The 13889-nt window shown below is 34.2% G+C and overlaps 1 protein-coding gene across 1 annotated transcript in view; it reads left to right on the top strand.

Annotated features, from left to right (window-relative positions):
- Window positions 1–1178: 1178 nt before the first annotated feature.
- zfh2 (Zn finger homeodomain 2) overlaps window positions 1179–13889 on the top strand; it is a 48288-nt gene continuing 35577 nt past the window's right edge. Inside the window, exon 1 of the mRNA XM_028318795.1 lies at window positions 1179–1426. The gene's annotated coding sequence lies outside the window, so the exon portion shown is untranslated. The remainder of the gene's footprint in view (window positions 1427–13889) is intronic.

The raw sequence follows: 13889 nt of genomic DNA, 5'->3' as shown, positions 1-13889 counted from the left end.
GGGAAGTGTAAATTAATTGAATGGTAAGTTTGTAACCAGCCAAACCTAAAGACTCAATAATTTTGTAGGTATGTAGATAGTTAGATAGGTATTATTTTTAATTGCGGTGTTACTGTGTGTACTGTGTATTAAGCAGTTTAGGGAAATAAAATTCATTAATTAGATTTTATAAATTGATCAACCCTAATTTATTTTACCTAACGTTAATAATTTGCAAAACTTAATAATATTAATATAGAAATAGGTAAGTACCTAGGTGTAGGTAGGTGTACTTATGCCCGTTTTCACCATCAATACCTAATTTTTAAGTGACCCCTATGTAAAAAAAATCCTGTTATTTGTTACCATAGCGGTCACTTAAAAATTAGGGATTGATGGTGAAAACATGCATTAATTACCTATATTTAGGTGGTAGGTACTATTAATAGAAATAAAATAAAACAAATAAAATAAATGTTTGAGATTATTATGTTACTGAATGAAAGTCACAGTGAATTGATGTTTAAATTATTTATTAGTAATGTCGTTATAAAACCAGTCTTATAAATTAAATTAATTAAATTATAATCTGATCGGATACGACTATAAACTCGTACCTACGAGAAGCAATCAAAATGACAATAATCGATTTACACGTCTGGTATTCAGTTTAATTTAGCGCCAGGAATGTTATTTATACCGGCTGGCATTGTGAGCGAGCATTGGCTGTCACTGGAGAAATTTTTTCGCCAATTAAAACGAAGTGATGGGACAATCAGCCCGTAACAAACGAAAGACGGCCCATCGGCCATCGGCCCGGGTCAGAGCTTGCGGGACCCGGGCAAAAACAATCGCGAGCGTGGACAATTAAGCGAGCGTAATTAAATCGAGGCGTGGCCGAGCGTTAATGAGGGCCGCACATAGGCGGCGGCGTAATCAACATTAAAGATTGGCGGGAGATGCGGCCCCCCGCGCCCGCGCCCCTCATTACTTATACAAAATACTTAAGACGAGCGTCGTCCCGCTCTCCGCGTGCTAATAGTTCGCGCCCACTCGCTATCGCCGTCTCGCTTCGGCCGCTGAGCGTAATTAGCCTTCGCCTCGCCTCGACTCGCTCGGGCGCCCCGCCCCCTGAAGGGTGCAGGGGGGGCGCGGCGACGGGCGGGGGGCCGCAGCAACCGGCAGCGCAGTTAGCCGGCGACCGTTGATAGCGTAGCGTCGCGCGCGTCGCGCCAACAACAATCGGACGATTCAACACCAACACAACTTTAGTTCCTCATTAACAGTTACAGTGGGTGTTTTGGTGTAACGGCATAGTTCCTTGTGATCTGACTGACACCTCAAGTGCTACAGTTTGCTAGTTTCGGATATTGGACAAGTGCAAAGTGACTGTGCGTGCTATGCCGCAATTCAAAGCTTAGCAGTCTACTGCGGGCGATGCTCACAGGTTAATATTTACTTTTAAGATTCCCAATTAGAATCTCGTAAGTGGTAATTTAGAGTCTTCTCCAGTGTTGTGACGGTTTGTGAAATCCTGACCATTTCACTTCGACCGAAAATTTCTCCTCGCGATTCGAAAGTTGTCCGATTTCGCGGAAATTATTAAGTTGCAGTAAGAAAAGGACAGTTTTAATCATTCTTTTGTAACAAACAAATTAATGAAAACGTGATTAAAATAGGTCTGTGTAGATAAACTACCTGTACCAATATCATAAATCACATTCGAAAAGTTTAGATGTTTGCGAAACTTTTCCGATTGGAACAAATCTTATAAAAGTGGTAATAATGTAGTAAAATAATGTTAAAACATCAAATCTAGCGATACAATAATATTCTTATTGGTTGATGAAGTAATGGCACTTCAAAAATTTTGAGTTACCCACATAAAAATCTTATAAGAAATACCGGCGGTAGTTGAAAAAATTGTAACACGTGAAGATTTTGGCTGACGACGAGTATTAGAAAATGTGTAAAAGAATTGACCACATATCGTTGAAAACACATCAAGAATTTACGATAATGGTCCATAAAAAATAAAGCTCCGACAAATTACAGTTTCATGCCACAATTTAAAATATTGGATCAAAAATAAAATTGTTTAAATGTGGAGTGAAGATGTGTGAATGTATGAAACATTACATTAAAATTGAAAATGTTTAAATGTAAACACTCCTTCCACGCCTACACTCACCCCCGACACGGAGCAGGGTCATTCTTAGAAGTCCAAAATTTCTATTGCTATAAGGTTTCGGCCTATAAAATATTGCTCAATAAATTAAACTCCAAATATTAATTAAGTTAGGCTGAATATTCTTTCGTGGAATAAATTATGTCCAGCTTTATTAAAAAACTAATTAGGTACGAAGAATTAAATTAAGTGGGTAGGTTACTGTGCAGAAATGTGTTTTGAAAATAAAAAGAAAATAAATATTTTCATACAGGTAACGAAATAAATTAAAAATTAATAAAAACTTAAATATTCTCTCATTACAATAAGTTAGCGACAAGCTTTTGGGATAATAACTTAGGTATTATTTTAGAAAAGATCGACAATAAAAACCAAATGTAATGGCGGTGCCGGTGTAAAATTAACTTTAGTAGAATATCTAATGTAGTAAACATACCTACAAAAATATTAACTATTACACATGGCATGTAGGTCGCCATTTACTAAAATTGTACCTACCTTCATTGCATTTTTATGGCATTAACTGTGAAATTTGTATGCATATTAAATGGTAGTGGTATCGTAAAATTGGGAAAGACAAATGAAAGCTAACTATAAAAAAATAAGCCATTTAATGTCTGTAAGCACTTCATCTTCCGCATGTAAAAGTTTAGAACTATTATAATTTAAATAAAAGTTCAGGAATAATAATACTAGTATTAATCAATTTTACTATTAGGTAATCAAATTAATCACACTTAAAAATAATTTTAATAACCTTAAATTAAAAATTCCGATGGAAACTTGTTCTTCATTGTGCTTGAAAACAGTTTTGCGCTACTTTTACTTGTTTCATCTAAGAATATAATACCTATAATTTTTAGGCGTCGCAGAAATCTATTTCACGATCTAGCAAGCCTGCATGAGGTGAGTCTTAACTGCATAGGGTAAGTGCGTTAGTTTTCGTCCAATTATCGGAGTTGCCAACTTTGTGATGCGAAATGAATATCTTAAAATACCCTTACTCATATGTATCATATGTCATTTTAGTCCTTATATAGTCTACTTTACGTTAATATAATATGACAATAAGTAAATACCACGGGTATTTTTATAAAAAATGTTTTATGCAAAAGAGGCGATTTCACTAGTTTTCGTCCAAAAAAATCAGTTTTCGTCCTAGTGTACGCTAGTTTTCGACCACTGTGTAGAAAAAAGGGTGCAGTTGAATTATTAACTTAAAACCAATTCTACAATACAGTAACTATGGATTGTGGTATATCATTTGAAAGGTAATTTTGTTAGCTTTCAAATGATATCAAAAATATTTAAATAAGTTTCTTACCTAAATTTAGGAAAATATTGCAATAGGTCGAAGGATAAATGGACGAAAACTAATCTACAGGAATAGCTATTTTTGGTTTTCGTCCACCCCAATGCTTGCTCATGACGTCATGGACGAAAACACAACAACGTTTGAAGCTGTTTTTTGTTTTCGTCCACATCTTTTTAACGGTTTTTATGGGGTTTTCACTGTTAAAAAGTGGACGTAAACTAAAATGTTTAAAGTAATAGCAATAAAGATCATATTGGAAGAAAAAACATTGTATTTTGTAGGTCCATTGAAGTAAAATGATTATTAAAAATATTAACTAGGTGTCAGGGTTTCCGTCCACGTGGACGAAAACCAAAATCTTGCAAAATTGTTATGCTAGTATTAGTCCACTTAATTATCTAAGATTTCTATACAAAAACTTTAATAAACCCTTAAAATAGTGTTTATTATACTAATAATTAGACATACGTGCCAAAAACATTACGTAAAGTAGCTAAAACAGTAATTAAACATATCGTGAAAGTTCCCTACCGGCACGTTTTTTTTTCTAACTTGATGACGTTTTCCATTCACCTGTGTGCAGCAGCAACTTCCGTAGATTTTTTTGGAGTTATTACTTGTTAAATTACATTTTCATGCAGGCAGAACTGTTACTTAGATATTATAGATTGTAACAAGTCCAAACTTGCACGGAAAGTTAGGTTTGTATTCTAATTTTCCGTATTTGTTTGTGGCAAGTCGGTCAAATGGACGAAAACAGGAGCTGGACGGAAAACCGGCGCAATTACCCTACTACAGCTAGTAATAATTCGCTCATTAGCAATGTACCTATTAAGAATAAAATTCTATTTTATTTAAAAATTCGCTTTAAAATTTGTAACGGAAATTATCAGATCAACATTATTGTTCATTAAACTGTAGATTACTTAAAAAATATCTAATTGGTTTAAAAATACAATATTTTTCATAATACCTAAAATGATTTTCCTCATCCAACACTTTGGCAGGCCTATTATTGAAATGCAAATGGCGTCTTAAAATATGATCAATATTCCATAAAATACAATAAATAATACAAAATACGTTAGCTGAAACAAAGGCTTGCGCGGGCGCATTCCCGCACAACGGGGCGGCCATCTTGCGAGATCATTTTCCCGCTCGATAAGACCGCGCTCGACATTCGGGACAGATAGAACCATTAATCAATACGACCTTAGATTGATATCGGCGATCGCAAACAGTATTTAATTTATTACAGCTCACAACCGATACTTGATTTAGGTGCGTAGGCGCAAGAGATCGGCGCGAATAACATTACTAACAATGGCGCCACTGTGCTATTCATTTTTTGTACGCAAATTATTGTTACCCGGTGACAAAGGCAGTTACAACCTACGCTCAAAAATGGTAAATATAATTCGGTAACAAATACGACTGAAATAACTGGATATAAACATTTACATTTCTTTATTTATTTCTTCTGAAGCCACTTTTTTATAACAACTAGGGTAATTCTGTGATTTCTCACTACTAACTTAAAAGCAAAGATTTGCTAAACTTTTTCTAATACATATAAAAAATCTTGATATTAAAAAAATATTTGGACTAACAAATGACACAAATATTTTCAATTTTAATACGATAAAAACATTGAAAATAGGCTCGTGAGCTTAGTAAAACTCATTTTAAAATCATTGATAATATTGTGTAAGAGTAATGGGTGTTAAGGAGCACATTATGTGAATATGGAAAATAGTTTCTCATTAAATCGTCGATTTATTTTAATACTGTTTGTGCCGATTTTAAGATAGGGTGGCACTCAAAGTGATGAACTGGGAGCGAAAATTATAAGATACTGTCATCTCCTTGAATAAAAATAATATTTTTATATAAAAATCTTGGATGGAATGCAAAATTAATTTTAAAAAAACCTTTATTTTTCAATGAAAGAAATTAAAACATAGATTTAATGTTTTAAAATGTTTGTTATTAAAATATTATACCTATGTTACTTATTAAAGTAAATGAATAAAATTCGTACTTCCACACACTTCACTAACCCCAATACGAGAGCATACAAAGTCTGGGACAAACTTTCCTTGTTACGTGACGCTCGGCGCCATCTATCGGGCGGTAGTTACACTAGCCTGGGAAAGCTCTACGATTCGTCAGGGGCCCTTACAAGATAAGGGCCATCGTGACGGCTCGTTGAGATGGACAAGAGATAGTAACGCACTGCACGTGGGGGGAGGGAAACGTAAATAGATTATTTTCACTTGTTTTTCCCATTGTCTGATAGAATTGGACGTGGTAATTGCGCTTTTCTTCAAATTGTCTTTTGTTAGTTTAGCCTTGTTAATTTTCTAACTTTTTGACTTTATGATTAATCATTTTTGCAGCTGCTTGTCTAATCTGTTAATTAATTAATGCATTAATTTATATTTATCTAGGTAACTACTAAAATTGCAAATTTCCTAAAACAATAGGGTTATTCACCAGTATCGCCCATGCTACCGACTCGTGTCTGTGTGAGGAGTGAGGACATCGCCACTTCCCCCAGATACATGACATTAACGGCCACAATGCCGTTTAGCATTCAACTGATCCCAGATAGGCCAACCGAAACATAATACGTCTACAATAACAAGATGACCTGACGCTTCATAGGTCGAATTCAGTTCGTTCTATAACGGTCCCTGTTTAACTTTGAAATAGAAAAAACAAAACACTGGCTTATTTGTTCATTTTTTGGTCGTAAAAAAGGTACTGAATTAAAATTTGTTCCGTAATAGGAAGATCGTTAGAAAGAAAGTACGCTTTTTATTTTACTTTATCAAGGTACACTATAAAAAGATTAAAGAGTTCCATTCTTGCAAATAAGAAAATAGAAGCGGCTTGCATTATAATATGATGTAATGCTTTGAGCATTCGATGTAATTAGCCTACGAAGCATAAGACTTCCATTTTTGTTGTGCTGTCACGCAAAGTGAAAGGAATTCCTTTAAATGTGACAACGTTTTTTCCTATTATTACATAGCAGTGATCTTTTTGCTTCGGGCCGAAAAAACAGAAATGTTTTCTACACGCGTAACCCATTCAGAAGTCGTTCTGTTTACCTATTTACAAACGTTATTCGTTAGGTATTCCATTTCGGATTCTGAGGCGATCTACGAATTTCCTCTCCACGTCGACTCGATCCGATTTTAACCAAATGTCAACAAACATGGCGATTGGTGCTCTCAAATAAAATCGTTTTCCGAATCTTAGCGCCGTATTGGATATGAGGTATTTTATATTGATTAGAACTTTGTTACTAAAGCATTACTTTTTTTAATGTTCTTACAAATAGTTAAATAGGTACATGAAATAGAACAAAATGCCAGCTTAAGGCCATATTAGTTAGTTATTCTCTCTGTCACTCTCTGGACCAAACGGGTAATTCTTAACTTACCCAAATAATTACTAAAAAGAGTGTTATTGTCATCACAAAGATTTAAGAATTAAAAACACTGTAAACCAAAACAGGAAAATCTAACCTACAACTATGAGAAATATCTGTTATAACCGTTAGAGTAATAAAAGCGGACAACAATAAGAATACTGTAACACATAAAAATTCCTATAGCTCTTTTGACGAAATGTCTATTTCTTTATTGTTATACAAACTGACGGTTGTGTATTCAACGGTCCGCATTTCGGCTCCATTTTTTCGTTTAGCGCAATTTATCAGCGGTTGAGTGACATCAATAAGTTTTTCGTTGATTTCGTACGTGCCTATATGGTTATGATAATTTGTTTCCGGTGTTCGACGCGTGCGCATGGCACGACAAACTATTACATTCATGGCGTTAGCACGATTTGCATTTAAAATATTTCGTTTGGCTCGCGCCTAGGACTCAACAATGCGCCGGGAGAAGCGGAGCGGCAGTCTCAATAAAAGATAAAGGTACGTACCATATCAAATTTCGTGGTACATTTTTCAGAGGCTCGTGCCGGAGGTTTTTTAGCTGTGAGGTGATAATAGGGCTCATTTTGAACCGCACGTGCGTAGAGAATGGCCCCTTGGTTGGTCTATGTAAGGATTTATTTAATGTAAATTTATCACGAAGGGACATTTTATGTGCTCATTATTCATTTCAACTATATTTATGTAAAATCTCATTGATTAAAAATATATCAGCAATATTGCAAACACAATGTCATGTCATTCACAAAATTTGTAGTACTTGTTAGTACTCAAACTTAATAGTCGATATAAACTAAAAAAAAAACATTTAATATTTTTTCTTTCTTGTTAATTAATGTTATTAAAACACACTCATGTGTACTAAAATTCGTTAATTTTCCAACCTAAAACACTTAGCTTGTATTTATTAATGTACCTCACAATGAACATTTTTTGAATAACTGAGAATCACCCACATTAAATTCAAGTACAAAATTAAAAGTTGTAAGTAGAAAAAGAAGGCAATGCTAGTAGCTTTTTGGAATTTTTTTTTTAATCAGACTAGCTAAACCTACAAAAACCTTGACTGGAACCAAGATACTGGCAGGTGAGATTCGCTAATTAGGCTATACATAATTTTGGCGCGCATTTCCCGCTGTGGCGTAAACGGGCGGGGTGATGCTTTTGTCTTATTGAATAATTGCCGAGAGGTGTTTCGGACGGGACGGGACAGACTGGTTCCTCCAAGGCCAGCCGTCGAACTTGTCGGGCGCCTTATTCTGTACGCGAATGTCGGCGATCGCGAGAGATGTGACGTCACAGTGTAAACAATATTTTTACTTGAAACTCGTGATTTTGCTTCGGCAATTCCGAATTAGGTTGTAATGTTTTGGATAAATGTTGAATTATGTTAAGTAAAGATCTTTATTTGACTTTTTTTGTTAGTACAATCAATAGGTGGTTTTCTTATTTTTTTTAAAGATCAAATTTTAATATAATATTAGTAAATTCAAAAAGGCCTGAAAAAAATCTTGTTGCCGAGAAAAAAAATACTTTCTTTTTTTTTTTGCTTAAAAAATGCATAATTTTTTTTTTTATAATTTCTAACGTCACTATTCCGATACCAACTGGTGCGATTCACAGTCGGAAATACGATTCTGTGACGCGGTCGCCATGATAATTGTTGTTATTGAAAAACGCCAGAGGCGAGGTGCGAGGCACGCGGGCGCTTTGACAACGCGCCTGCCTTCTTGACGCCTCCGAAATGCCCCAAGAAAGTCGGCAAATACGAAACCTTTGGGCGAAATTCATTTCACTCTGGTATTCTTTTCCTTTTGGAAAGATGAACTCATAAAAATGAAGTGCAAAATGGTATGAACACTTCAAAGTTCAGATATTCGCATTGAAAATAATATGAGGTGGCTCTCATGATAGTAAAAGTATAACATAATGTTAAAAAAAAACTTTAGACCTAGTCAACTATTGATTCCAATCATAATGTGGGTACTTTTTAGAACTAATTGCAAATTGCATTAAACATTAAAAATGCATTTAATACTATCTTACAAAAAAGCGTATCACTTACTATGTTGTTTAAAAGCTGGTAATCAGTCCCTATATTGCCCTACTATCTATAATCTACAGATACTTGAACTGTTTTATAGTTTCCGACGTGACCAAACGTAAAGGAAGGGTCATTCTCAACCTTATCGTAGTGCAGTTCATTTAATTTTTTTTTCTAATTATTCCTTATGAGGTCACATATTTTCCTAGGCGGTATATTTTCATCAAATTAGTAATTTTATTACATTACTTTTTTTTTGTTGAAAACATAAAATTAAAAAAAAATCTGGCTAAAACATTAATTTGAATCAATATTTTCTTTTTATTTTTTTTCATTGTCTTTTTATAATTTGGTTGTCTATTGTAGAATAACCCAGTTCCTAATACTTACATGTTATGTATCGGTAGATAATGTCAAGGCACTCCAATTCAGTAATAAACCTCGTTATCTACCAATAATTAGCGATAATCGATAACTGTCCAAACAGTTATCTTCAATGTTTGCTATTAAATAATCGATAGTCAATCGATAAAAGGTCATTGGTACGAGAAACGACGGAATCGATAATTATATGTATGTTCTCAGGAAACTAATTAAAATTTTGATTTCATCATAGGTTTTGTTCAGTGTTATAAATTGATATAATTGTAAAATACAAAAAAAAAATAAGATTTTTGACGCATTAGTTGCTGAACGGATTTAATTAAAATAAAGTCGCGTTTGTCAATACAGCTGTTTCTTAAAATAAAGCACTATTTTTAAAGTGATTATGACAAAGACTATTTTAAATTAATTGTGTAGGACACGAAATGCCCTTTAAAACTGGCCACAATTTAAGTTTAATTCTATCAAGATAAGGAACTTGCGTTACATGCCAAATATTTTAATACCTTAATTAAGGGCTTGAAGACAATGCGTGGCTTCCAGCACCCATAAAGCCCGAAGAGCAAGTTTTATCGCGTCGAAACAGAGGAACTTTACTTTTTGCGAGCATTTTAGGTGGGTTGCAAACTGTTGGCTAGCTCTGGCGATCATATTATGCTGCGTATACACAGGTGGCAGTTCTGATTTTCCTATTTTCTTGAATAAAAACTGATATTTTTGGAGAAAAAGAAAGAAAAACAATTGAATTTAGAACCTCAAACTCAAAATAATGTGCCTTATCACTCGTTTTATTCACATTGAGTTTAGGTTTATGTAAGATTTATTAGAAGTTTTTGGTCGTCAGCTATAAGCTATTTTATTTAATAACTGGAAAAGAAAAACTTTTAAGAGTTCAATAAGTTTAAAATTTTAAGGTATAGAAGAGGCGTGTCGTGTGACTCATAATATCAATAACTAATAAAGTTATAAATTAAACGATTTGCAACATTTCACTCAAAAAATGGCCGTTTCAACGTATGGTAGCTAAATCCGTCCATCAAAATATCACACTGATGGAATCGGCAATATCTATGATAATCACGCGGTTGATCGGATTATACTGACTTAAAGCATTAAAGGCATAATGTGGATTAACTTCGAGGCGCAGTTGACTGTCATATTGTTGATTTGACGAAATGCCGCGATTATTTTTCGTTATGACAAATGGAAACAACACTGGAGATGATTTTCAGTTGCTACTCTGAAGATTTTTTGGTATATTTTCGAAAAAGGTATTTTTTAGCTTTTTGTAATTTCCTTGTTTAGTTGAGCTTCTTACCGTAAAATTATATTATGTAATTCGGATCTCAAGATGGCGCAGATTTCAATGTTGGTGTTCTTTGGAGAAGTGACATAAAGTGACTTGTTCAATAACCGCCATTGCCAGCGTCTGCAACTTTTTATCCTCGCAACAATTCTCGATTGTGCGTGAATCATTTCATTATGCATGCGAAGTGTCAGTTTAATTAAGTTTTGTGTTTGTTGAATTGTGGTGGACAGTTGTAAGGCTCGTTATGTGCGCGCCCCTTATTGTCGTTCAGAAATAACTATGATGTAGCATTCAGCTGGGAACTCGAACAGCATTGTCATTAGCTTTTGTTGTATGACTAATTAGTTATTGAGTTGTTATGCCATTATAAAGTAACGCTCGTTAATTATGGATTATTATGAGTACCCGGTAAGTTTTTTTCCAAGCAAACGTTTTGCCCATACCGGCTATCTCTGATACTCGCTTAAGTTATTTACAGCATCATGATATTTTATTATAGTACGAGGCGACGTGACTCGACACAACATTTCCTACAGCACCAAAGATATAATAATCAGTATTAATTATACCGCAGCCATAAACTGGTCGGTAATTTTCCAATTTTGTTGATAATTAAAATTGCCCTCAATTTAAGCGTTACATAGCGTACTTTATAATTACAACTAATTGTAAATCATGGATTAGCGTGTGGCGCGGTCTTTTTGGAGTTATCTTTATCTTAGTTTATGGTTTAATTATATGTTAATATTGGCCCTCGTTATTTCCTATCGAAGCGTAAAATTTAATACATCTATATCTTTAGTAATAAAAGACTGACGTGGTAACATAGTTTTTGTATTAAGTATTTATCATGCCCAATTAAACTGAATAATTAATATCGGTTTGTTTCACACCTTTTGTTGAATAATGGAATCGTTATGCCCGCTATCGCTGGAGCAACATTAAAGTGAAGTGCATTTACTTTATGTTAACGTTTATTATGCTATATCAAATATATAAATAACAATAAGGGTGGTGTTTTATCTACTTTATTGTCGAGTATTTCGAAATTTTAATAACTTAACACACTTTACGAAGCCTTTTGCAGCACTACTTATGTGAAATGTGTAAATGATCATAAAACGAAAAAATATGCAGTAATACGACTCCTTATTACCCGAAACTTATTGAAGAATAGCCCAAAAAGTTTCTCGTAAACGCACAAAGATATAAAAAGGTGCGTGCACACCTCTTGTCCTCAAAACGCCACGAGCTATCACTGTATCCGACGTTCAGAATTACCCTCCCGGCCCTCATCCATTGTTCAGGGTTGCCAAAAGCAATAAAAATTCCCTTAAAACAATAGCACCCCCGGGCGGCGCGACTGCTGCAAAAGATATTCGAGATAATTATTTTAGTGTGCAACCCGCCTTAAATACTCCTTGTCGGGAACAGGTGTGGTTTCTTATTTAATAGGCTTTACAAATTCTTAGATTTTTAACGCTGGCTATAACTTTACCTGTGTGAATATTTTTCTTGAGTTGTACGATAATTTAGTTCAAGTACTACGCTCTATCAAGATACTTTTATAGGCGATGAAATAGCTGACTTAGGAATTATTTCAGGTTGCAAATTTACCTTCGGTCTTTTTGCGGAACTAAACTTGTTTTGTGCATATTATTACGTTAAATTCTTAATCTATTCATTACTTTTTTCCTGGCCCCTAAGTAGGTATCTACTGACTGATATGAATATGTAGCAAATTGACTCTCATGTGTGCAAAACTATGAAAATGACTTCTGTCATTTAATTTAAGTAACCAAGACTATTCACATTTTTATTTAAGTGGGATCAAAGACAAAATGGACCCAAAAAAGCATTATGAACTCGCCTTCGCGAGTATTAATTCCACATTTTCTTGCCCATCCTGAAGATAAGGAGAAATTACGTGCCGGTCCCAACGTGTTCTAGCTCAAACGAAGCGCGTCAGTTAAGCACACTTTAATAACGCGGGATGTGTCCATAATTACTGTTTATATCATCAACACCCGCTGAACACAATTAACCGGGCTTTTTTGGGCGCGCGACAATCAAGTTTTGATTGCTGCTGTAAAAAGGTGGACACGACAAAGATTAAACGTGCTCAAACATTGTTGACAGCTGAGCATTTTGTGCCTACTTTCCCATTTGTGACACTTAAAAATTACATTTAAAATTAATATGCTAAAGAAAAAACAAATTACAAACTTTTTAAATTAATCTGCTAAAGAAAAAACAAAATATCAATCCGATCTTTGCTGTTTTTAAAAATATATTTTAGTAACAAAATAGTTAAAAAGAAGGCAAGAATTGTGTTCGTTAATATCCACTTAATCAGATGTTAAGCTGGTAATACAACAGTGACAATGCGCGTAATATTTATGCGCTAAAATACGACGCGGCGCGCTGCTGAGTATAATTTTTTATCCAATTCCAAAAAGAAGCAGCTACCTACTTAATACGATGTACACTTATTTATAGTATTATTTATCAAATAATAAATCCATACTTTAACCAGCAGCACTCGTTAACATAATAGGATCATGTCAAACGTGACGTATCCACGTTTAGTCAATCGCTCGCTGACAATTCACCTCATATTTACTAATGCTCGTTTGTACACCGATTTTGTTTTCGGTCACATTTAGGCGTTACGTAATTGTAGTGTTGAAAAAACATAATTTCGTGTCTCACGGAAGGTTCGAGTTAACTGCAGATCATATCGTGTAAACTACGCTTTTTATTAATTGCGTCCTCCACCGTCATTGTTGTGGGATGACATTTAATTTTCATGAATTCTCTCATGGCTAAATGTAGGCTTTTAAAAAGAAGTTACGAAAGAATAAGCTCACGTTACGGACCTCACACTATGACAGGGTTCGAGGATATATATCAAGGGATATATATCTTGATATATATCGGATATATATCCGATATATATCCAGCCGGTTTTGATGATATATATCAATTTTTAAAATTTGTAACTGTAATTGTACTTTTTGACATAAGATTTTTGTTTTTTTTGTTGATTTTGCCGTGTTTACAAGAAGATTTTATGTTTTTGCTTTATTTGTCTGATTTTAAGTTTTAAAAACATTAAAAACATGTTTATGTAACACATATGCAATGGTATTCATAAATAATACCATAAAATAATAGTATAGCTTTCATACAAATTTGATATAT

Source organism: Ostrinia furnacalis, unplaced genomic scaffold, assembly GCF_004193835.3.
Source record: "Ostrinia furnacalis isolate ACB-3 unplaced genomic scaffold, ASM419383v2 OfSCF7013, whole genome shotgun sequence".
Taxonomy (NCBI): domain Eukaryota; kingdom Metazoa; phylum Arthropoda; class Insecta; order Lepidoptera; family Crambidae; genus Ostrinia; species Ostrinia furnacalis.
Note: the sequence above shows the minus strand (reverse complement) of the source record. Positions and strands in the feature narration are given on the sequence as shown.